The 25,840-nt window shown below is 45.8% G+C and overlaps 1 protein-coding gene and 1 long non-coding RNA gene across 3 annotated transcripts in view; one reads left to right on the top strand and one right to left on the bottom strand.

Moving 5' to 3' along the window:
• RHBDL3 (rhomboid like 3) overlaps positions 1 to 25,840 on the bottom strand; it is a 1,128,603-nt gene that overhangs the window by 653,334 nt on the left and 449,429 nt on the right. The gene's annotated exons all lie outside the window — the stretch shown is intronic.
• Positions 1 to 25,840, top strand: part of LOC138583062 (uncharacterized) — a 581,843-nt gene that overhangs the window by 239,570 nt on the left and 316,433 nt on the right. The window contains exon 3 of the long non-coding RNA XR_011305144.1: positions 17,505 to 17,616. This is a non-coding gene — a long non-coding RNA (uncharacterized lncRNA). The remainder of the gene's footprint in view (positions 1 to 17,504; positions 17,617 to 25,840) is intronic.

The following is a 25,840-nucleotide window of genomic DNA, read 5'->3' as shown; positions in this document are numbered from 1 at the left end:
AATAACTTTTCCCCATTAGGGAGGTGAATGAAAGTGAGAGAAGCCCAAGGTCAACCTTAATGAAAGTGAATACTTTTAATGAAAGAAAGTTTCAGAAATTCTCAAAGGAGGGGATAAACCATGGAATATACCTCTGTCCTGGATAGAAGGGAAAACATGTGAGGTGTCCAAAGCAGAAGAGCGGGAGATAAGAAAGAGAAAATATCGGGAGTAAAAGCCCCCCCTAGACTACGTGAGCAAACAAGGTGAACAAAGCAAAGACTTCCCTAAGTGGAAAGAAAATTGTCTAACGTGAGAAAAGAATGATCTGAACTGATGAAGAAAGTATATCTGAACTGATGAAGAGAGTTGCCAAAGAAGAGAGTGAGTTGCCAAAGAAGAGAGTATATATCTGAACTGATGAAGAGAGTTGCCAAAGAAGAGAGTATATATCTGAACTGATGAAGAGAGTTGCCAAAGAAGAGAGTATATATCTGAACTGATAAAGAGAGTTGCCAAAGAAGAGAGTATATATCTGAACTGATAAAGAGAGTTGCCAAAGAAGAGAGTATATATCTGAACTGATAAAGAGAGTTGCCAAAGAAGAGAGTATATATCTGAACTGATGAAGAGAGTTGCCAAAGAAGATAGTATATATCTGAACTGATGAAGAGAGTTGCCAAAGAAGAGAGTATATATCTGAACTGATAAAGAGAGTTGCCAAAGAAGAGAGTATATATCTGAACTGATAAAGAGGGTTGCCAAAGAAGAGAGTATATATCTGAACTGATAAAGAGAGTTGCCAAAGAAGAGAGTATATATATCTGAACTGATGAAGAGAGTTGCCAAAGAAGAGAGTATATATCTGAACTGATGAAGAGAGTTGCCAAAGAAGAGAGTATATATCTGAACTGATGAAGAGAGTTGCCAAAGAAGAGAGTATATATATCTGAACTGATGAAGAGAGTTGCCAAAGAAGAGAGTATATATCTGAACTGATGAAGAGAGTTGCCAAAGAAGAGAGTATATATATCTGAACTGATGAAGAGAGTTGCCAAAGAAGAGAGTGAGTTGCCAAAGAAGAGAGTATATATCTGAACTGATGAAGAGAGTTGCCAAAGAAGAGAGTATATATCTGAACTGATGAAGAGAGTTGCCAAAAAAGAGAGTATATATCTGAACTGATAAAGAGAGTTGTCAAAGAAGAGAGTATATATCTGAACTGATAAAGAGAGTTGCCAAAGAAGAGAGTATATATTTGAACTGATGAAGAGAGTTGCCAAAGAATAGAGTATATATCTGAACTGATGAAGAGAGTTGCCAAAGAAGAGAGTATATATCTGAACTGATGAAGAGAGTTGCCAAAGAAGAGAGTATATATCGACAAGACGAGTGCTGGAATCATGGAGCAGGAGAAGGGGTCATTTAGCTGCCTTTATTTTGTTACATTAGTGATAGGGTCAGTTAGTAGTAGTTTTGGACGGTGAACAGATTCTTTTTGGACATTGAGAAAGACAACTGACTGGCACCTTAGTTATTCTTTTATGTAGGAGACACCCCATAACCATAGATGTCCTTCTTCTGACCCGTCGCAGCACCCAAAAAGTGCATGACATTGTTTATATATTATTCTGTACTGTGCTCACATCTATGTAAGTATGTTTCATCATTTCTATATTTTGCGCTGTAGCGACCTCATTACACTATTCCTGGGAAGGTACATTTCATTGTCCCATATTGAACCCAGTTATGTCTCACATATAGGCAACCCTAAGAAAGCACATCACACATTAGAACCGTAGAAGGGGGCGCTGGCCAATCAGGATGCTCGGAACACAGGCTGTATTGTTCAGTGCAAGCCCAATATCCGAGAAGCCTGGGTGCTGCTTGCCAGCACCCCTTCCCTTCCCCGCTCCTCCTTCCCTTCCTTGCTTCCACCACACCCATTAGTACCCGTGTAGATCCTACGCTGGTGCTCAGGGTGAGTAGAGCTCTTTATTTAAAAAAGGTACCTTCTGGTGCAGCACCATGTGCCCTTTTCGAAATCTATTTCTGTGTTGATAAAGTTATGGTCATCCACACCTAAAAACGAACCCCAAAAATGGAGCGTGGCACCGCACATTAAGGTAAGATGAATTTTTGTATTATTTATACTCACCCTTAGCACCGACATAGGACCTACACGGTTGCTAATGGCGATATAACCCTCTGGGGCACACCAAGCACCACCGGTAACGGCCCGCCACCTAAGTTAAGGGCCTAAACACCCCCTCAGATCATATCGCTTCAGTATTGCTCTCTGTGGTACTCGCATGCAGGTATCCCTTAGAAAACGCTCCACATTGTTAATATATTGTACTGTATAACTGGTTAGATCTAAATATCCCTAAGAAAATGCATTGCTGTATATTTGTGCTCTATTGCGTCACGCATAGGTATCCCTAGAAAGCACACAACATTGTTTCTATATTGTACTCTATTTTGATCACATCTAGGCTTCCCTAAGCAAGCTTACTGCATTATTCTACATTCTGCCCTATACTGTTTCACATCTAGGTATCCCTCGGGAAGCTTGCTGCATTGTTTTCTTTATTGTACTCCATGGTGTTTCACTTCTAGGCTTCCCCAAGAAAGCAGACTGCATTGTTCTACATTCTGCCACATACTGTTTCACATCTGGGTTTCCCTAAAAAAGCACACTACCTTTTTCTATATTTGCCTCACCAGGGTATCCCTAAGCAAGCTTGCAGCATTGTTTACTATATTGTACTTTATGGTGTTTCACTTCTAGGCTTCCCCAAGAAAGCATACTTCTTTTCTCTATATTTGACTCATCAGGGTATCCCTAAGCAAGCTTGCTGCATTGTTTATTATATTGTACTCTATGGTGTTTCAGTTCTAGGGTTCCCCAAAAAAGCATACTACATTGTTCTATATTAGGTTTCCCTAAGCAAGCTTACTGCATTGTGCTATATTCTGCTGCATGGTGTTTTTCAGCTAGGTTTCCTTAGGAAAGCATACTGCATTTTTCTATATTTGCCTCATCAGGGTATCCCTAAGAAAGCTTGCAGCATTGTTTACTATATTGTACTCTATGGTGTTTCACTTCTAGGTTTCCCAGGAAAGCAGACTGCATTGTCCTCTATTATGGCCCATAGTGTTTCACATTTAGGTATCCGTAAGCAGGTTTACTGCATTGTTCTATATTCAGCACCATTTAGCTATCCCTAAGAAAGCATACTGCATTGTTCTATATTTTGCCCCATAATGTTTCACATCTAGGTTTCTTTAAGCAAACTTACTGCATTGTTGTATATTCAGCGCCATCTAGCTATCCCTAAGCAAGCTTACTGCATTGTTCTATATTCAGCGCCATCTAGCTATCTTTAAGAAAGCAGACTGCATTGTTCTATATTTTGCCCCATAGAGTTTCACATCTAGGTTTCTTTAAGCAAGCTTACTGCATTGTTCTATATTCAGCGCCATCTAGCTATCCCTAAGCAGGCTTACTGCATTGTTCTATATTCAGCACCATCTAGCTATCCATAAGAAAGCAGACTGCATTGTTCTATATTTTGCCCCATAGTGTTTCACATCTAGGTTTCTTTAAGCAAGCTTACTGCATTGTTCTTTATTCAGCGCCATCTAGCTATCCCTAAGCAAGCTTACTGCATTGTTCTATATTCAGCGCCATCTAGCTATCCCTAAGAAATCATACTGCATTGTTCTATATTTTGCCCCATAGTGTTTCACATCTAGCTATCCCTAAGCAAGCTTACTGCATTGTTCTATATTCAGCCCCATCTAGCTATCCCTAAGCAAGTGTGCTGCATTGTTCCATATTCAGTACGATCTAGCTATCCCTAAGCAAGCTTGCTGCATTGTTCTATATTGTATTCTATGGTGTTTCACTTCTAGGCTTCCCCAAGAAAGCAGACTGCATTGTTCTATATTTTGCCCCATAGTGTTTCACATCTAGGTTTCTTTAAGCAAGCTTACTACATTGTTCTATATTCAGCGCCATCTAGCTATCCCTAAGAAAGCATACTACATTGTTCTATATTTTGACCCATAGTGTTTCACGTCTAGGTTTCTTTAAGCAAGCTTACTGCATTGTTCTACATTCAGCGCCATCTAGCTATCCCTAAGCAAGCTTACTGCATTGTTCTATATTCAGCGCCGTCTAGCTATCCCTAAGAAAGCATACTGCATTGTTCTATATTTTGCCCCATAATGTTTCACATCTCGGTTTCTTTAAGCAAGCTTACTGCATTGTTCTATATTCAGCGCCATCTAGCTATCCCTAAGCAAGCTTATTGCATTGTTCTATATTCAGCGCCATCTAGCTATCCCTAAGAAAGCAGACTGCATTGTTCTATATTTTGCCCCATAGTGTTTCACATCTAGGTTTCTTTAAGCAAGCTTACTGCATTGTTCTATATTCAGCACCATCTAGCTATCCCTAAGCAAGCTTACTGCATTGTTCTATATTCAGCACCATCTAGCTATCCCTAATAAAGCAGACTGCATTGTTCTATATTTTGCCCTATAGTGTTTTACAGCTAGGTTTCTTTAAGCAAGCTTACTGCATTGTTCTATATTCAGCGCCTTCTAGCTATCCCTAAGCAAGCTTACTGCATTGTTCTATATTCAGCGCCATCTAGCTATCCCTAAGCAAGCTTACTGCATTGTTCTATATTCAGCGCCATCTAGCTATCCCTAAGCAAGCTTACTGCATTGTTCTATATTCAGCGCCATCTAGCTATCCCTAAGCAAGCTTACTGCATTGTTCTATATTCAGCACCATTTAGCTATCCCTAATAAAGCAGACTGCATTGTTCTATATTTTGCCCCATAGTGTTTTACAGCTAGGTTTCTTTAAGCAAGCTTACTGCATTGTTTTATATTCAGCACCATCTAGCTATCCCTAATAAAGCAGACTGCATTGTTCTATATTTTGCCCTATAGTGTTTTACAGCTAGGTTTCTTTAAGCAAGCTTACTGCATTGTTCTATATTCAGCGCCATCTAGCTATCCCTAAGCAAGCTTACTGCATTGTTCTATATTCAGCGCCATCTAGCTATCCCTAAGCAAGCTTACTGCATTGTTCTATATTCAGCGCCATCTAGCTATCCCTAAGCAAGCTTACTGCATTGTTCTATATTCAGCGCCATCTAGCTATCCCTAAGCAAGCTTACTGCATTGTTCTATCTTCAGCGCCATCTAGCTATCCCTAAGCAAGCTTACTGCATTGTTCTATATTCAGCGCCATCTATCTATCCCTAAGCAAGTTTACTGCATTGTTCTATATTGAGCGCCCATCGAGGTATCCCTCGCGAAGCTTGTTGGTGTTTCACTTCCAGGTATCTGTAATAACCTCATATTTCAAACACGCCCGCTCACCGCACCCCAACACAAAGGGCTAGTGAAAACCCTCTCCCCCATCTGTTAACCCTACCTCTCACAAATCAACTTGCAAACTTCACCAAATGACGAAAGCACCATGACATGTCAATTACTTGGGACACCCATCTTAAAAAGGAATGTCTCCAAAGAGTAAATCAAAAGGCACCTAGAAAACACACCTGCATATACAGCAGTTGCTGCTGGTTAACAGCTGGGCATCACACCTCTCTCTCTCTCTCTCTCTCGCTCTCTCTCTCTCTCTCTCTCTCTCTCTCTCACTCACTCTCTCTCTCTCTCCTTTGTTCCCAACCTCATAAATGTCTCCCCACTTGTTCTCATCTTTGCGCTATTGTGCAAGGCAACCTTCTGGAGAATGCGCGGGAAACCTTGTTCTCATCTTTGTAAGTCATTTCAGATCCAAATTGACATGCCTGTTCCCAAATAAATACAACTACTGTTTACATACGACAAGGAGGATTGAGGAAAGTTCCCCCCCCCTTGCTGCAATTTAGGGCTTTGAGCACATGTTCTGGGATGACATCTGGAATGGTGGTCATTTCTGTTGTTTTTCTATCTCACGAAAAGCCACAGAAACAATTACAAGTGTCTGTGGACCCGATCCCCCTCACTTGTTCATATTCTGGGCTTTGCTGATTACCACAAGGACCCAATCCCCTTTACTTGATTTATATTCTGGGCTTTGCTGATTCCCCTGTGGACCCAATCCCCCTTACTTGCTCATACTCTGGGCTTTGCTGATTCCCCTTTGGAACCAACCCAGCCTTACTTGTTCATATTCTGGGCTTTGCTGATTACCCTGTGCGACCAAACCCCCTTACCTGTTCATACTCTGAGCTTTGCTGATTCCCCAATGGACAAAATCCCCCTTACTTGCTCAAACTCTTGGCTCTGCTGATTCCCATGCGGACCCAATCCCACTTACTATGTCTTACTCTGGGGGTTGCTGATTTCCCTGGAGACCCAATCCCCCATACTTTCTCATACTCTGGGCTTTCTGATTCCCCAGCAGACCCAGTGCCCTTCACTTGTTCATCCTCTGGACCTTGTTGATTCCTCTGCGGACCAGCCCCCCTTACTTGTTTGCACTCTGGGCTTTGCCGATTCACCTGCAGACCCAATCCCCCTTATTTTTTCATACTCTGGGCTTTGCTGATTCCCCAGCAGACCCAATCCCCCTTATTTGTTCATACTCTGGGCTTTGCTGATTCCCCTGCAGGCCCAACCCCCCTTACCTACTCATACTCTGGGCTTTGCTGATTCCCCTGCAGGCCCAATCCCCTGTACTTGTTCATACTCTGGGCTTTGCTCATTCCCCGTTTCCTCGCTTCTTCTACTTTCAGGAACACTTCATGTTGCTTCACTCTCTTTCTCCAACCACACTCTGCTCTTCCTGGCACCTCATTCTCTTACTTCTTCCACATTTCTATGCCTTCATGACATTGGTGAGGAGCAATATTCTGTGTTTACCTAGTGGCTTCAACGTCATGCAGCTCCTAAGGGGTGATAACCTTAACACTAGGGCTCACTTTGAGGGAGCCTCTAAATCAGCGAGAGCTGACTGCATCTGCTACTATGTTTGTTTTCTGCTTGGGCAGATTTTCATCTTTTTCTGGTTGCTGCAGAACCAAGCATTGGTAATGCCAAAGGTTTGGACTTTTGTGTAGGCATGGGAAAGGCACTTGTCGGGAACTGATGGTAGCAGGTGCAAAATGATACGAGTACCTGGGCCTCTAATAGTAGTGCCTAGCAAATGTCTAACACTTATACACACATTTTTAACAGGACTTCAGTGAAGGGCGTGCTTTTAAATTGAGTGGCTGAAAGCAGACTTGGTTAAGACATTTTTATTACACTAGTAGCTTGTTTACAGCTCCAATTAAGTCATTAACTCTCAGAACACTGCTTTCAAAAAACTCTCTGAGGCCCTTTGCGTGCAAAGTTTGATGATATGACACTAGCTCACAGAGCTCCCAGGAGGATTTGTTTTGGGCAGGAAGGGGCAGGAACTGGGTGGGAATGGCCATGAGAAGTCAATGGGAGAACAAATAAACAAAAAACACCTACAAGCTTTGTGTCCCTACTCCCATGCCGTTTCTGCCTATCTGTGCTCTAATGCAAAAGTTTTGACTTATAGGTGGTGCTAAAGCGCCACCCAATAGCCCAAGCTGAAAAGGCATGTGAATCCAGGTGGATACCGATTTACTGTGCTTTTATGTAAATGATATTATATGTTATTTATAACACGCTAAATAACCAGAGGTTTCTAAGCGCAGAGCCGGGGATCGAACCTGTGTTGCTCTGTGTCGTTTTGCTTCCAAGGCGAGCACGTTGCCCCTGAGCTTACCTCCTGAGACGAAATGTGCAGTAATGGTGACTGCCATGTACCGGAACTGTGGGCATCATTACAATAAATCCCTATGGACTCAGCCTACTTTTTTTAAACTATGAAAAACAGGGGGGGGGGATTCCATGAGGATTCCCCTCCGCCAGCATCAAAATAAAAAAAGGGGGCACAGACCCATTTGGTTTCCCCTCATGGCATATAGAAATACACAAAGCGTAGTTCCTGCTTTGTGATCCGCTCTGCCACGGGAACCCTAACATAAAATGCCACTGATTGGAAAAAACGAGCCGAGAGCTTGTCTCTGTGTTTTTGTGCAATTCCTCTCATTTAACGTCTCTTTCACAATGAGTTTGGAACAGAGGCGTAGCCAGGATTAGCTAACAAGTCGGGCCTGAAGCTAATGTAGTTGGGCCCACCGCAGTGACATTGACATCTGTAAATTGCCAATCAGTGCTGCTGAGTGGGCATGTACAGATTTTGCGTGGGGCGTGCCCGCCTCAGCCTCTACCCGGTCTACGCTCCTTGTTTGTTACTGACTGTACTATATAGGGCTCAGCACCACTCATGACAGTGCAGGCATTTGGCATTTTTGTAATTGTTTTGATACAGAACGACCTAGCGTTAAGGAGCAGAAGATGACTTTACACAGAACATTTATTGAAGCATGAGTGCCGCAAGTATGAGGTCCTGCAACTAAAACATTTTAATGGTGCTTAGAGAGGTTCAGCTTTACTTCACTCATGATGCCCAAAAAAGGCAGAATCTTGTGTCTGGGGTTGCTGTTGGTCCTCTTGTTTAGGGGTGAATTGCCTGGTATTTCAGTGCCCTTGTGCGTCCGACCACATTGATATGCAAATGGAAATTAGTCCTCTGGTAAGGTACTGTGTGCTAAATTGTGGTTGTAGACCCCCCTGAGTGAGAACGACTATGTAGAACAGTTTATTTGGCCTTGTTCCATATTGTTAGGAAGAATTCTCATTCTATGGCTAATTTCCCTTACCTATAGAATCCCCCAGCAGCTTTGCTGGATTTGAAGGGTTTGTTGTTTTCTCCTGCTAAGAGTGAGACTCTTTTTCCCACTCTTAGACATGTTTGCTATGTGTGTTCTAGGCTATTGTTTGTGTTTAATGTCTATGGGGTGTATCTCACCCTCATAGGAACCATCTTTATACACATGTGTTACACAGCACCCTCCGTGCAGTAACACAGGGGTGTCGTAGCGACCCCCAAACATAGACTCCAAACCCTGGGACTGACTGCTGTCTCCCAGGGCATGTAAAGTCCCCATTGACTTTACTAGTTAATCATATGAACAAAACCAGTACAACCCATCTTACTATGGAGGTACTGGCAAGGGTTAATAGTTTTTCCCTTATGTCCATTTTCAAGAGGGTACCGTACAGTCCCTCTCACAAAAAGTTTCTGGCTGGTGGCAGTGGTTACTACCAAAAATATTCGACCGCAAATATTTCCCTATGGGATTTTCCCATTATTCGAGGCTACCACATTTACTGACAGCCTCTAACATACCGCCGGTTTATTTTTATATTAACTTTACTCCGGTAGGTTTTATTTGCCAGAACTTTTATATAAATTCTTTCTCGTGTCTTTCTTTAAGATCCTAACCCAGGTCGGGGATCCTTTGGTAGTCCTTTGGCGGGCTTCTGCCAAGAAGCCCTCCTTTCGGCGCCACTGAGTCTGGGGTGGGCCCATTGTGTGGGAGGGGGAGTAGGACCCCTGGACAGGGTTGCCTCAGCAACCCATGTCGCACTCTGCCCTGATAGGCTGGAGGGTCTCCCGCCAGGATGACCACTCCACTGTGTGAGTGACAGCTAGGCTGTATGAATGGGGATCTTTTTGCATAAAAGTAGGATCCTGAGGACTGGAAGAGCAAGACGTTGCCACTGGAACTAAGAAGCTGAAGAGGAGAGAAGCCAAAGACATTTGCATCAACTGAACCACCGGTGAAGCCCTGCTGCAGCATCTCACCACTTTTCTCCACACGACGAGAGAAGATTTTAATCTGCAAGAGCCTTCTTCCCTTGAGCTGTTGGGGCCAACCAGTTTGCCAATCACCTTCCCGGACCTGCCTTGGTCTAATCGCCAGTGCCCTGCACTCGGAGACCAGATAACCAGGCACCCGTCCTCCCGGACCGCGATTTAAAGGAGCATACCTTTTATTTCGTTGGCAGCACTGCGGCTGGTTTTATCCCTGGGCAGTACAGTAATTCGAACCTTCCTCCACAACGAGAGCGTCTCTTCCTCTGCTGGATCTCCTGAACTGCAGGAACTGCCAGGAACAACTGCCACCGCAGGAGCCTCTTCTACATTTTAAAGTACTTTGTTCCGCCAGGCCTCCCCTTTCGTTTGGTAGCGCTAAAGGTGTTTTAAATCCTTTACCTACCTGTTGGGTTGGCTGCCCCTATCCTCTAACTTTGTCTTTCACCTCCTGCAAAAACCATTTCGAATCGTTTAACAAAGACTTGACTGCAGCTACAAGAACATTTTTGCTCCTGGGCTCTTTGCTCTGTACCACTGACTCTGGCACAGGCCTATTGACTCTGGCTAAATCTGATACAACTGCCTTCTCTAGATTGCTTCTCACCTAGAAATGTGTTGGTGCACCTAACTCTTATAACCACCTTTCCTTCCCACTTTTTAAAAACTTGTGAAGTGCCATTTTGCTCGGTTTTCACCTCAGTATTATACATGCTAAAATACTGCCTTGCCTAAACTTGTTCACAATCTTATTGGGAAGTGTTACTAGGGTGCCTAAGAGTATATTCCTGTATAACTTGTTCTTTCCCTCCCTTGTGAGTAACTGATAGAGTGCCATTTGTGTTTGGTTTTCACTGGGCCGTTTTGCTCAGTTTTCACTCTTGCTGAAACCTGTCTATAATTTAACTAGAGAGTTGTGTATACTTTTCTTGACTGATTTTAACTTGCTTTTATAACTGTGATTTATGTGTTGAACTGGAAGTGTGTAAAATATATATATATATTTTTTAATACAAAGCTTTGGTCAGTGTTTCCTTGTGCCATAGTACTGAAGCCCTATTGTGTAAACTGTGAATGCTGCTCATCTCCTTCTTGAGATAAGTCTGACTGCTCAGCCACAGCTACCAACTAAAACGTTGTGCTACAGACTGATACCAAAGGGGATTTTATTGCTCATACCTGTAGTCTTAATCTTCTGTAGTGCTCCCTAAGGGAACTGCACAGGATTCTGCCTAACACTTACTCATTACTTGCCTAATGCTCACACATTTTTTGCAAGTTTTGATCCTTGGCGATGGAGACTAGTGGAGACAATACTTGGTAGCACACTTTGATATGTTGACATCATAGTAAAGATATTTACTATTTGTAGAACCAGCAGATAAAGTGATTTGCCCAGAATCACAACAATTCTAAGCCAAGAGGTGAAACCGGGACTAGAACCCAAGTCTCCAGGTTCCAGTGTCAACAATCTGGTCTTTACAACTCATGTGGCATTGATTAGACCAATTCGGCAGCGACAGGAGCAAAGAATATCATTTAGGTTTGATAGTGTGGGCATTAAGTGGGGGCACCGTACGCTTTTCATTAATTGAAGAATGCAGCGATTCCTCACCTTCTGCATCAATAACATGAGGGAAGAGAGCGCACAAAGGTTCACAGATCTGTCATCATCTCTGAAAAACGAGTTTCGGGAGAATAAAAAAAGTCATCAGGAATTTGTCATGATTGTCGTAATCAATGGGATAAGTGTATTCCTGCTGGAGACAAGATGGCGGACTTAATCAGTCCGCGGAAGGTTCTGCAATAGTGCTTTGGGACCCGTGTCTGTGGTGGGAAAATGGTTCCTTCGTTCACAACGGTCTTCTCATGTGAGGGTAACATGAGCATGCGCCTGGAAAATAGCCCTCTACATGCAACATACTTTCCAGGAATCGTGCATATTCTATTGATTTTAGGTCTAAATTATTCAGCCAAGAATGAGAAACAGCAAGCTCAACAACTTGTGTGGCCCCGACCTAACATGAAGATTTGCCGGTGAACAGCAGGAAAAGAAATTGCAAGAAAATATCAAATGTGGCAAAAACATAACCGTGGAAACTGAACTAAATTCATCATAGATGTTCATAGTGGCACTGCACAGTTTTACTTGGAAACACTATACTATAGTCTTACACGCGGTTGACGCTATAACAGCAAGCGGTTCGGAACACCCTGGACACCAGTAAGGTTGGCACATACTCCATAAAAAGGAAATCAGGGAAGAACTCTGCAACAGAAAAATAAAATGAAATTTGCAAATGCTTTCTGCCTTATCGGTTTCAGATTCTCTCCCGCTAATGAATCTGTCAGGCTGAGGAGCAGGAAATTTACATACGCAGCCGGCAAGCTGTCGCTGGGTCAGCGGACCCGAACGCCGCGCATACATTAATCCTAAAGAGAAATAAGTTTGCATGATTTAACCAATAATGACTAAGGCGCAGTCATGAAAAAAGAAAATACATGTGTACTGAAGTGAACAAGTTGGTTTGTGTGGCTAACACACAGGCCTCTGGAATGCTACCCGGCTCCTGAAGTCGGTTCTGTAAACAACAACGCAACCGACAGTGGAATCACAGAATGTGAATGGACGGAAGCCAAACCAGCTCATTTCATTCTGTCTGCAACATGAATAATGGGGGCCTTGCAGGGCACCCCACTTGGCTACGAGGGACACGCAAAAAATCCAATCAGAAGATCGATTTCACGACACAAATGCACCCCAACATGATACATTCAAACACCTAACAGTCGTCCGCTGCTCTGGACTCCTTATGGATACAACTAACCAGTGCTCATGACCCCAAACCCCACCCTAACATCACATGACACACACTCCCAACACAAACACTAGCACACATCTGAGGCACTGAGTCCTACCCATACAGTTACAACACGCAGGGCCTCCCAAACCAACTCCTACACCAAGGATAGAATCTATGTGATCACTGCTACCACACATAATTGCGACGGCTGAAAATGGCGACTTACAAAATGTTTTTTCAATGAAATCCCCTTTACACCACATAGATATGCGGGGGGAGACCCCATCACATTCCCCCCATATTACTATAATAACCGATATCCCCCACATATATATGTGGTGTAAAGGGGGTGTTTAAAAAAAAAGTCGGCCATTTCGGCCGTTGCAATTGTGAGGGCGACATTTTGGGCCATTTGCCCAAAAAACACTCACAGACCTATCCTATCCCCACTAACACACCCATCCCTCTTCTCTTGCAGAGCCACGTGAGCGCCTGGAGACTGCCCTTGGGTGGTAGCGGTGCACAGTATACATCAACAAAACATAACACTTGGGGTCCAGCTGCTGGCATACCGGATTTCGGGCATCTGCTGAACTATTGTGGTGGAAAATCCCAGAGTCTGTAGGGCCGCATTGTTCATCCACATATGTGGTCCTGCGGCACAACTTCTCGATTGAAGCACGTATTGCCTGCAAAATGGCCTCCGCTCCTGCACCAGCGTAACGTGCACAATAACATAACATTGTACACCGATACCTCCAGAAACGTGATCGCACAGATCTTGAGAGCACATATTTGTTGCTGGAAAGCGTAGTTACCGGGAAGCTGGGACACCGTGAGAGCAGGGCAGTGGCTATTGGGAAGAGGTGACCAAAGGCAACCACGCTTTGGAAATGGCTCAGATTGCAGGTTGCCTGCCATTCCTAATTTTAATAAACCTAATACAGATATAATTTTCTTGCTATTTTATGCCATTGGCTGCTCCTTCAGTGATAATGACCCAGGATACGGGCAATGCTGGGAGTAATACTACAAGTCTGACTTTTTGCCCTGAGCTACGGGCGAGGGTGGATAAAGGGAGCTCAGACACTCCAACTTCCAATGTACCCTTGGCCGGGGCTTTACTGCTATTAGGGCCCAACTGTCGGGGTGCATTTTGACACCACTCATTTTTTTGCATCAAGCATTAAAGGTAAAGTGTTTGTTGTGTGAAGGAGAAAAATTAGGGTTCAAAAAGAGAAGCTACACCCCTAGGCCACAGCCCTCTTGTAAGTTGGGTGAAAAGCGGTGGACAAAGTGGAAAGATGTATTGGCCAAGGACTGCAGTACTATGGGGGGAGAGACCCGCCCCAGGAAGCAGAATGTATACTCAAGCCCATACTTGACATGTATCCGGCCCTTGACCACCTGGTATGCCCTGCTTTTTCTCAGGGGTCATATAAGCACTGGATAATTAGGATTTAGCCCCATGGGTCTCGTTTCATTGCGGCCTTCCCTTGAGCGTTTTGCTGCTGTTTGCATTAAGCATTTCTTGCTTTTATTAAAGCATCATGCTTGATAGCCAAGCATTGGGATGCTTGCTGAAGAGAGAAACGGATGCATTGATTTATCGTTGATAGTCTTCCGCTGCAGACATGCTGATCACTCCCACGTGACAAAGGGAAGAATCTCCATGGAAACAAATGGTTCCAACGTGGTCTGCAGGACGCATGTCTCTAAAAGGGCCATGACATGATGCAGTGATGAAGATGGCGGACCTCATCAGTACAACGAGTGTCCCAAGACCAGTCCCATCAAGAGGCCCGAATATGTCGGTGAGGGAGGTATGTTTCGTAACACACCAACAAACCGCTTCATCGCTACTTCAAGCACTATGGATATATCCACTGTATGAACACAATGGGCCTCATTACAAATCGCCCGGTATGGAAACAACGGTGGCGGTAAACCCGCCGCCACCGTTGTTTCCATGCCGGGCGATCACAACTCCTGCAGGTGGGAGGTGATGTTCCCGCCAGGTTTGACCTGGCGGGTTTAACACCGCCCGCCTGCAGGCGGACGAGGAAACACCGGCAGCATCACGAGATGCTGCCGGTGTTTCCATGATCCCCATTCCCATTGAGTCCTATAGGACTCAATGGGAATGGGGATTAACACCATTCCGCCAGGGACGTCATTTGGGGGTCGCCAGAGGTCGCAAGAGCGACCGCTGCCGATTGGCCAGCGACCTCTGTCACTCTCTTGCGACCTCTGGCATTTCCTCCAATCAGAGGAGGAGGGGGCGTGGCCACCACTCAAGCGGTGCAGCGTGCTGGTGGTCCTCCATTTTGTGAGCACTGCAGCGAAGCCAGCGTGCAGCAGCAGCTTCGTGGTTTGTCTTGGTGCCAGAAAGTCCAGGCCAACTAACTTCTTCCAAGCTAACACACAGCGGTGAGTCAGTCTGTGTTGTGTGTGTGACTGAGGTCGGGGGCGAGCGGGTGTGTGTGAGCTGCTGGGTGGATTAATGTTGCTGGCGTGTGCCGCCGTAGGCCCCAGGCCAGTGCCTTAAGTGGCACTACAAATCGAGCCGGGGCCCATCGAGGGGGCGTGGCCCAACAACGTGGTCTTGATGGGCCGTTAGGCCACGCCCCCTTGACGAGCCCCGGCTCAATGGGCTACTGGCACCCCTGCCAGGCAGCCTTTTGTAGAGATTAGCACCCTCTCCCCTATGGGGGAGAGGGTGCTGATCTCTGCATTTATTTTGTATAGGCTTGCCTGGCAGGGGACAGCGCCTCGCCTATTCAGCCTTAATGGTGGTGCTGCCCCTCGCCAGCTGGGGAGGGGCAGCGTCACCATTAAGGCTGAAAGGGTGAGGCCACTGGAAGCAGAGGCCTTTTTCCTAAAGACTGAAACTCCCGCGAATCCGCGGGAGCTTCAGTATTTAGGAAGCAAGGCCTCTGCTTCCAGCGGCCTCACGTTTCTCCATAATGGTGGCGCCGGCCGGGCCCACGTGCATCCCTTGATTAAAGGGATGCCTCGCAGGTGCGGCGCCACCATTATAGCTGAAAGGCATTTTTTTCTGAAGCCTGAAGCTCTCGCACACGAGCGAGAGCTTCAGGCTGTAGAAAAAAATGCCTTTTCGTGTAGTGGCCGGGGCTGCCCGGGGAGATTAGTGGGCCCCGGCAGGGCCCCGCCTCAAAACGAAATTTCGGAACCTGCCGGGGCCCAGCCCCAGCAGGCCCCGGCCCACTTAAAGCCCTACCCCAGGCTGAGGTCAGATGTGTGCTCTTGTGGCATTCCCCTGCGGCCGCCAGGACCAGGTGGAGCCTAGGTTGCGTGTGTGCTGTGCTAGCCCACTACCCGCCTGCGGCCGCAGGCGGATAGCTTGGCACCTCAGGCGACAACAGCTACACGTGTTGCTTAATACCCAGAGGTTTCTAAGCATGGACCTGGGGATCGAACCTGTTTTGCTCCCACGTCGTCTTGCTTCCAGTTGCCCCTGAGCTAGGAATCTGCCCCACGGACTGTCGAGTTGCTAAGGTTTAGCCACCCCAGTTTCTCCCCCTTAGAGTCCCTAGAATATAGACAGTGGCCCCGATTTATAAAGTATCATGTGTGTCCCGGCCTTGCAATATTCTAAAATGTCATTGGCAAGGAATGTCAACATATGATATACTATGGCATTTATAACGCGCCTATACACAAAGTAAAACACAGTACCATTGGAGAATGATGAAGCTTCTCTCTGCCTCTTTCCATAGAATTGGGGGTTTTGTGAATTTACCTCATTGGCGAAGGAGCATGCATTCAATACAGCAACTAAGTGCGCTGCACACATCTGTAATACCTCAAATACTTACACACAATTGGAGCTAAAAGCCTAAAATCTGATTCCTCAAGCAGAATGTAATCAGGGTCCCAACACACTCCACTGGCAGGGTGCCTGTGGCCAAGGGCAGGGAGCTCTGCTTTCGGGGTGGGGGTGTGCATGCATGCAAATGTCTGCTTGCTCTAGTCTGTGTGTGCGTTTGTGGGATGTGGGGGGCCTGTATCTGGAGTGCTGCAGGGCTTGGTTGGCCCAAATCAGGGGGCTTTATCTGGAGTGTTGCGGGCTGCGCTCTCGGCCCCCTAGCTGTGTGGTCTGTGCGCTCCCTGGTATCTGGAAGGGACCCCTGTGCCTGGGGTGCTTCTCTGGCCCCTGGGTCCGTGCTGTGGAGGTGTGTCTGGAATGCAGGGTGTACTGTCTCTCTGTGGCCTCCCTTCTCTCACGCCTCCTTGACTGGGCAAGTGTGGTGGGAGTCGTGGAACCCTGCCGGTCCCTCACACAAAGGGGACATGTAGACTTTTCAACAGAGTCACTTCGCAGCACAATCGCTCCTTACCTGAGACAACTGTCCTTCCTGCATCTTCATTGAAATGCCTCCTATGCAGCAGAGATCATATTGAGTTGCTCAGTGCTCGCTGGAATCCAGCTCTGTGCATTCAAAATATCATCATCATAAAAATAATGGGCCAATGAATATCTGCCACAATAATCAGTGCTGCCTCTGGGTAAATAGTGAGGGGTTACGCTGCACGCCCCAGTTTCCCAGTGTATGACCTCACATGGTGATGGGACGTCACCATCCACCTCTTCCCAGCCACATTAGGGTCACTGGGTGTAGGGTATTCAGTTTCAGGAGTATAATTCGATAATATCACGTCACCCCAAGTGCTCATGTGAGTGAGGGGAGGCTAGATGTGCCGGGATGAGAGGTACCACAGGCTCCAGGGATGCCGGGAAACGGAGGGTGGAATAGGCTGCTGGGTGGCCGGATTGCAAGGTCAGAAGCAGGGCACTGCAGTTAATGGTAGTCTGGGAAGCACACCCCTCAGTGCGTTCAGTCAGTATCTTGTCTCTATGACAAATGATATTCTGGTGTGCTGTTGTACAAATGATTCTTCCATTCTGATAATTTGTTTTTTATTTTCAGACCTGCATCTTCATGTGGAGTTCCTTCCTTTCTGTGTCAGAATCTTCACCTTACATGCCACTGAAACAGCAGCCTCGGACACATCTGTCAAGCCACTGTTCTGCTCAATCTGGTAAGAAACTACATTTTAAGTCTTATGATCAGAGTGAAGGGTTGGGCATTATCCCAAAATCTATACAATAGTACTAATTGTTGGAATGTGTACCATTATGGAGAGGTGAGGGGTGTGGAGGACAATGAACATGTAGGAACAGAAACCTAGGCATATAAAGAGTGTTGGTGAGTGTGGGAGTAATGCAAAATGCAGCCAGGATTTTTTCCCCGTAAAATATGGGGACATGACTTATGAGGCTTTTGGTACTGAAGGTGGCATCGCTCAGTAATGCACTGTACACCTTGAACACATTTTGAACTAATCTTTTGGCAGCCAAAATAACACAAGAAGAAGAATTATTAAAAACTGTGGATGCCATACATGTTTTCTGGTGAAATATTCTCCCTCTCGCCTTTTATCCTGGCTTTCCCCTATCCCCATACCCGCCTATCCGTCCCTGTCCCCCCAGAATGTGATTTCGCTCTGTAGTCCTGTTGAACTAACAGGGCAGATCCAGATTAAGAGGGGATTTGGGTTCATACACTTTGCGTGGCAACATGGACCTTGACACTGCTACATATGATGATCCATTCTTGTATGAAATGTCACAAAACACTGATATCGTAACCATATATTTCTTAGTGTACTGAGGGGATAATGCTTTACGAGGCCACTTCCTGTGATGTCATGTGGAGGGCGTGGTCAAATGACATCACTTCCTGTGATGTCGAGTGGGGTGTGGTCAAATGACATCACTTCCTGTGATGTCACTCTTATGGGCGTGGCACTGTGATGTCACTTCCGCTACCCCTGGCGTTTTGGTGAAATGACGTCCCTGCATTCCGCCTCTGTGATTCCCGGGAAACCGGGGTTGTAATGCCCCGATAATTCCGGGAATCACGGAGGCAGAATGGTAATACGAGTCTGGCGGTAACCAGGCGGTTTTACCGCCTCGGTTACCGCCGGACTCGTAAGGAGGCCCAATGACACGGATCCCAGCCATGATGCGACGTGGGAACCTACAATCATGTGCAAGAGTGATCCGACAATAATGAACAAGAGTAATTCCCTAATAATGAGCAAGAGTAATCATACAGTTGTGCAAGATTTAGCTTTTAATCATGAGCAAGAGTAATCATACAATCATGAGCAAGAGTAATCATACAATCATGAGCAAGAGTAATCATACATTAATGTGCAAGATATATCCTACAATCATCTGCTTCAGCGGGCACTGAAGATTTCCTGTTTATGGTCCGGGTCCAAAATGTGCTTTATTCAGTACAATGTAACTAACCACTCCAGATAGCATTAGTCTATTGTGACTTCCGCTCACCACTGCCTAAATATTGTCTTGAAGGTGATATGGAGAAAGTGTTGGGCTCATGGATTAGTATTTATCTGTTTTGTATTAGAGGCCATACTTTCCCACCCGATTTATGCTGTCAACTACACCAGATTGTCCTCTAATCGTGTGCCTAGGAGCACCATGGCCCATGAGGTACCTTGGCCCCAAGTGGGGGAGTGGCCTTCAGCAACATCACAAAGAATGAATATTGACCCGCTTGAGGTACTCGGGGGGGGTAGAGGGGGGGCATGCAAAGCATCTTCCAATGGAGAACAGATAGAACTATTTGTATGTGCCCCAGTTTTGGGCAAATACAGATAGTCCCAAAGGCAGAAAGATGGGTCGCCTGTAGTAGGTCCATCTTCAATTGATGTGTTTTTACATATGGGACATCTTACCTCTGTGAAGGGTCCACACTAGAGTTGGGTATATTAAAGCTGATTCGATAGCAATTCATTGCACATTATGGCACTTACCACACCTGTGATGAATTCCTCTGCGGTAACCAAAATGGGTCCAAATTCTACTGGAGGTCCTCTCGTTAATATTTGGCCTACTGGGCACTGCATAAGCACAACATAGTCCATGATTTCTTGGGCCCTCCGCCGATGACAATGATAAGTAGCACTCAACATTTGAACTCCAAGAAGACTGTTGATCAGGAAGAACAGGAAGCAGGCAACCACCCAAATGGACCACAATCTGCTTAGAGTAATGACTGTTTGGCCAAAATTACTAGAGAACTGACAAAGGCTGTAGAACACATTTGGCCGTTTTTGTCTGGTGACTCTAGCATATTTTTTTGAGAGCTCTCGTGATCAGGTGGAGAGAATGTGTTGTAGACGGTCTGCGGTGGAGCACGGCATGGCCGACACTGTGTAAAGTGAGACCGCTTTGCAGACAGATAGTTATAAAAAGGGAAGCTACAAGTGATTTAAACCAAAATTGCGGATCTTATAGGAAAGTTACGACAGGTGGCTGCCTGGGATTGTCCAGCTGCGTAATAGAAGAAAGACTAGATCTGGCGGATCGATCGGCTGCCTCATCCACCTAATTTCATTACAGGGAATTAGGACCTCTTCCGAGACCTGACAGACTCTCTCTTCATATTGTCATTTCCATACATAAGGACGTGGAGAGGTAGTGTCACGACTCGCTCCCTTCGCTCCCGTTCCCACCATTTGGGGGCATGATTTGGGGTTTATTCCCTACTGGACTTTTCCTCCGAACTTTATGCTACAGTGCTGTGATGATTTGGGAGCGCTAAATCCCTATTTTCCCAGCTACTTCCCTTCCGGATCCATTCCAGGTTTTTGGCAGCCAGCATGCTTCTTTAACCAAATGACTATGCTTCCCAGAATGCCTGGCCCACTGCTCCACCTCCACCCTTGCAACACAAGGTTGGGTGGAGAATAGGTAACAGCTGTGGCGGCAGGTGCAGCAATCAGCACACCTGAGGCGTGTGCTCGTTAAACAGCTTTAAAAGCCTCAGTCTTACTTCAGTCCAGGGCTGGTCATCGTTTGCAGTGTTCCTGTTTTTGACTAGTCCCTGGTTCCTGGTTCCTTGCCTTTGTACCTACTTCCTTGTTCCTGTCTTCTTGTTTCCTCCGCCCTGAATTTCGGATTCATGCGCTAATTGATTTCTGCTCCCTTGATTTCCCTTTTTGTCTTCCTCTGTTTGCAGGCAGCATTTCTCAGTGCTTTCCCCTTTTAGATGCAGCCCAGTTTGTCTGTGTTCTATATTTCTTTGACTCTGTCCTTTGCTGCTGTTACCCATTTGCCTTAGCCTTCCTCTTAGTTTAGTTTCCTGTCTTTTCCATGGAGGGGTAGGGAGAAGTTTGCATAGGATATTTCGTTTTTTCCCTGCTCCTGATCCTTACTTTCTAGAGGATCCATTCCATGTTTTCCACTGCACTTCTACATTTATTTTCCCTTTGATTATTAGGTGTGGTGTGCGGTAGTAGCTAGCTCCTGTGTGAATGCTTATGTTTTCCTCACTATTTTGTAAACACTATTCCCACTTAGGTATTTAGTTTTCCTTCCATTGCTGTTCTAGCCTTCCGGGGTCCCAGTTTCTTCAACAGGATTCGTGGCTAGCTGACATTCAAGAGGTTTATCTCGTCCTCGTGAGTACAGTTCTTAAGTTCCCTTATGTAATACCATCAAGAGTGTTAGTACACAGATCCTGTCATTGCTTGCCCTCCACGTGGGTTTAGCGCTGTCAGTACCTGTAACAGCAATTGGGGGTAAGGCGCTTGCCGACTTTCCTCGCGGTCAGGTGCTTACCCCACATCCCTTTTCATATATTGGTTTTGATGTCACACTCTATTTGCACTCCTGGGTTCTAGCATACCTGAGTCGTAGTTCCTGGGTGCACATTTCCCTTGCCATATTCGCTGCCTTTGTACTCGCCTGACTAATCCTGACAGGTAGCATAGAAGAACCCCAAGATTGACATTTTTGCAGATTTCCGGGTGGACATGCAGGAAGCTAGGAGAAAGCTTCAAGAAGCAGTGAAAGCAATGAGGAATCATGGTTCGAATACAACGTGGTGTTTCCTGGAAGGTTGGAAGTGATGCATGATGGGAAAACTCACTTTGTTTTGGAACCTGCTGAGGTGATGGGCAATACCACAAAGAGCTTGAAATGCTCCAACTCGGACTAAAGCTTCTAAAAATCCTGTCTGTTGTCTAATGATTTATCATGTGGTACAGAGGTGTAGCTTCATGTCATTTATTTACCGTTCCAGATTCTAATCAATGCTTGAAACTAATTGTTCTGAATTGCTGCTGCAGTCTCAACCCGCCGCAACCCTACGCTGCCGCAAGTGTGTAATTTTCTTCAGAATACTCTTAGTGGGGAGTATGCTGTTACTCCACACCAGTTTTTCTTAGTTCACTATAGCTATCCTCGTCTCACCGCAAAACTATGCTGTTTATAGTGCGGCATTATGCATGATAGTAGATGCATAGTGAATGCCAAGAGTCATCCGTTTCAGGAACATGCGGTTGTGTGTAGCATGTTGCGGCTGCTGGTGTGGGAGAAGTGGATTCCGGGGATCCTCATTGTGTGGATATGGTCTTGTATTTGTATTTTGTATTTGTTTTATTTATATAGCGCAGACCAGGCCCAAGGGCAACCAGGCGCATATCTTAGAAGAACTTTACAGGCATGACATATAGTTATAGTGGTTACAATAAAATTGTGAACAAAATACAATTGACGTTACAATTCAAGGTAGCAAACAGAGCAGTAGTGAAGGAGCAAAGCAGAACAGGGAGCCAGTGGGCCAGTCATGATCAGAAGAACGGTTGTTGAGATGTGACTAGCCAGAGCTTGACTTTGTGTTTAAATAGGTTGAATGAAGGTAGGGTTCTGATGGAGAGAGGTACGGTGTTCCAAAGCTTGGCCGCTAGGACTGGGAAGCTGGTGCCCCCAGCAGATTGGAGCTTGAAACTAGGGATCGCAAGACCTTGGGATTGTGCAGATCTGAGTACTCGCAATGGAATATGCTGTGTAAATCGTGAGGCAAGGTACGTTGGGGCCTGATTGTTTACGCATTTGTATGTGAGGGCTAGTGCTTTAAGTGAGATTCTTTGGGCGACTGAAAGCCAGTTGAGGTTCTTCCTGGTTTCTGAGATGTGAGCAGAGCGAGGGATATTGAGGGCCGCTCTGATGGCATTATTTTGGGTAATCTGAAGTTTATTAAGATTACCCTGGTTAGTGCCTTGGTACAGAGCATTGCAGTAGTCCAGTTTGGACATAACCAAGGTCCTGGCCAAGGTGATGCAGTTCTGAGTGGTAAGGAATGGGCGACAAGCTGAGATCAATTTGCAGGTGTAAGCGGATGCGGAAGCTACTGCATTGGTTTGCCTAGTGAGAGTCAAGGAGGAGTCCAGATATATACCCAAAGTTTTAGTATCTTTGGAAACTTTAATTAGGTTACCGTCAATGTTAAAGGAACCGAACAGAGAGCTCAGTTTGTTGAGTCTCTGTTGCGTACCTAAGATGAGAAGCTCAGTCTTGTCATTGTTGAGGCACAACTCGTGTTGGGCCATCCAAGCTTGGATGACAAGGTAGATGTCATTGAGGGCTTTGGAGTCGGCAATGTAGTCACCAGTGATGGGTATGAGTATCTGGGTGTCATCGGCGTAATTCGTATAGGTGACACCCAGATAGTCAAGAACATCGAATAATGGTTTGGTGAAGACATTGTAGAGAGTTGGGGAGACACAAGACCCTTGAGGCACTCCACAAGTGACTGATGTGGGATCAGCCGATGAGGACCGAGAGAAAACTCTCATGTGCCTATTGTCAAGGAATGACCTGATCCAGTTGGATGCATTGTCGGAGAAGTGGGCGGCGGATTTCAGATGCCGGCATAGTATTTGGTGATTGACTAAATCGAAGGCCGCGGATAGGTCCAGTAGAAGTAGAAGGGCCAGTTTACCGTTGTCTTTGATGTCCTCAATTTGGGTTTTGAGGTCTAGTAGAGCCGTTTCAGTCCCATGCTTAAGTCTGAAGCCCGATTGTCTTGAGCCAAGGAGGTTGTTAGTTTCCAAATAGTTCTGAATCTGCAGGTAAGCTGCTCTGTCAAGTATCTTGAGTAAGAACGGTACAGTAGTGATAGGTCTGTAGTTGGTTGGAGTTTCAGGGTCTAGAGTCGTTTTTTCAGGAGAGGGATAACCCATGCGTCCTTTAAGTTATTGGGTACCGTACCAGTTAAGAAAGAGGAGTTAATGAAGGTGGTTATAAAAGGAGCGAGGTCATGTGCCGCTTCCTTAATAATGGGTGCTGGGCAGGAGTCACCTTGGCAGTTAGATGGTTTTAAGTTGCGAATGATGTTTTCGACCTCGAGGATGGTGAGTGGGGTGAAGCTAAAAGGGGTGTGAGAGAAGGAAGTCGTGGGGGTTATGGAAGGTTTGGTAGGGGGGTTAGTGAGTAAGGTGGTTTGTTTGGCGTTAATTTTTGATTGCAAGGTGGTGATTTTTTTGAGGAGAGCGTTTTGGATGTTGTTGCACCAATTGCTGTCTTTAATGCAAGTATCAGGAGCAGGGGAAGGGGATTCCAACTCTTTAAGGATTTTAAATAACTCCTTGGTGTTGGATTCCGCTTGGGAGATACGTAAATTGTAAGTCTCCTTTTTGGCTTGAAGGATTGCATCCTTGTAGTTGTGGGTGGTGATAATGAGGTGCTCTTTGTTCGAGTCACATGGGTGGCTCTTCCAAAGTGATTCAGCTTTACGTTTTTCTTTACATAAGGTTCGTAACTGCGGGGTGAACCAGGAGTTCAGGTGGGATTGTTGTTTAGCTTTCCGTAATTTGAGCGGTGCTATATTGTCAATGGCTTTAAGCAATGTTTGATTGAAGATATCTACTAGGACAGTGGGGTCATTGTAATGGGACACGCAGTCATTCAAGATGGGAAGGATGAGTGGGAGTAGTTTATCCCTGGTGATGTCTTTTTTGTTCCTTGTGGGGACAGCAGGAGCTATAGTAGGAATGGTGTGCGGGTTGGTCGCTGGTATGTGGAAGATGATAGTGTGATGGTCAGACCAGGCGCAGGCATAATTGGCACTTATGGTGGTGTTACAATTAAGATTGGTGATCCAGTCAAGCGTTCTGCCCTTGATATGGGTGGGTTTGTCTATGCGTTGCTGGAAGCCTAAGTTAGCTAGTGTGGTGGCGACCTCAGAGGCCAGGTGGTCCTTAGTGTCGGATAGGCCAAGGTTAAGGTCACCTAGAAGCAGTACCTGAGAGTTGGGTTTGGTTGGCCGTGATCTCATCTGTGAAGGAGCCAAGAGGTCCTGGCGGCCTATAGATGAGGTGGAGAATAGCAGTGTTGGTTGGGGAAAGGGTGAGTTTCACAGAGAGGGATTCTGCCGAGCTAAGCTCAGTATTGGGGATAGTTCTAAGTGTAATGTTATTTCTATGTATGAAAGCGACTCCACCTCCTTTGGAGGTTGATTGTCGGTCAGCTCTAATAATCGAGTATCCGTTGGGGATGGTGAGAGAAGTGGGCCAGAGGCTGCGTGTAACCAGGTTTCAGTAATGGCCACAAAATCGAGGTTTTGAGCAGTGATGAGGTCAGAGATATCCAGCGCGTGGGCCGTAATAGATCTGGCATTAATGAGGGCGCCCTTGAGTTCTTTAGTGGAGATGGTGCTCTGGGAGGGTGGTGACTTCTGCATAGTGGGGAGGGTAGTAGTAGTGTAGGAACGCTGAATGCCATGGGCAGGAGGGGCACGAGGCAGTCTAGAACCAAGTCGGAGATTCCTATCTTTGAGTGTGCAGGGTTGATTAGGTGTAGGTTTGGTGGCGAAGTGTTGGAGCCATAATGGGGGGTCATGGAGATATGGGTTGCTGACGAGCATTGTGGGATAGTGTGAGGTGGAGTGAAGGGGATAGGTCTTAGTAATACTAGAAGTAGGGGAGCGAAAGGCTGTGGTGATGGTGAGTCCTACTATGATAGCGCAAATAGGGTAGCTGACAGTTGGCAGTGGCCGCATGTCTTGATCCCAATGTCCTAACCGTCTGCGGGGAGAGGTGTGAGTGCACTGAAGGGTGCGAGGAAAGGTTTCGCTCTGGGCAGAGGTGGAGTTGGCCAGGTGCTGCGGCTTACTAGGTCGGTACATGTGCAAGAGTGTAAACAAAGAATAAAAGGCAGTAGTTCAGCTAGGCCGACTAGGTAGGTACATGTGCAAAAAAGCAATCAATGACTCAAAGGCAGTGGTTCAGCTAGAACGACTAGGTAGGTACATGTGCAAAAAAGGCAATCAATGACTCAAAGGCAGTAGTTCAGCTAGGCCGACTAGGTAGGTACATGTGCAAAAAAGCAATCAATGACTCAAAGGCAGTGGTTCAGCTAGACCGACTAGGTAAGTACATGTGCAAA

This window comes from Ambystoma mexicanum, chromosome 3q (genome assembly GCF_040938575.1).
Source record: "Ambystoma mexicanum isolate Mex_15411 chromosome 3q, UKY_AmexF1_1, whole genome shotgun sequence".
Taxonomy (NCBI): Eukaryota; Metazoa; Chordata; class Amphibia; order Caudata; family Ambystomatidae; genus Ambystoma; species Ambystoma mexicanum.
The sequence above is the reverse complement of the archived record's forward strand: the minus strand, read 5'-3'. Positions and strand labels throughout refer to the sequence as shown.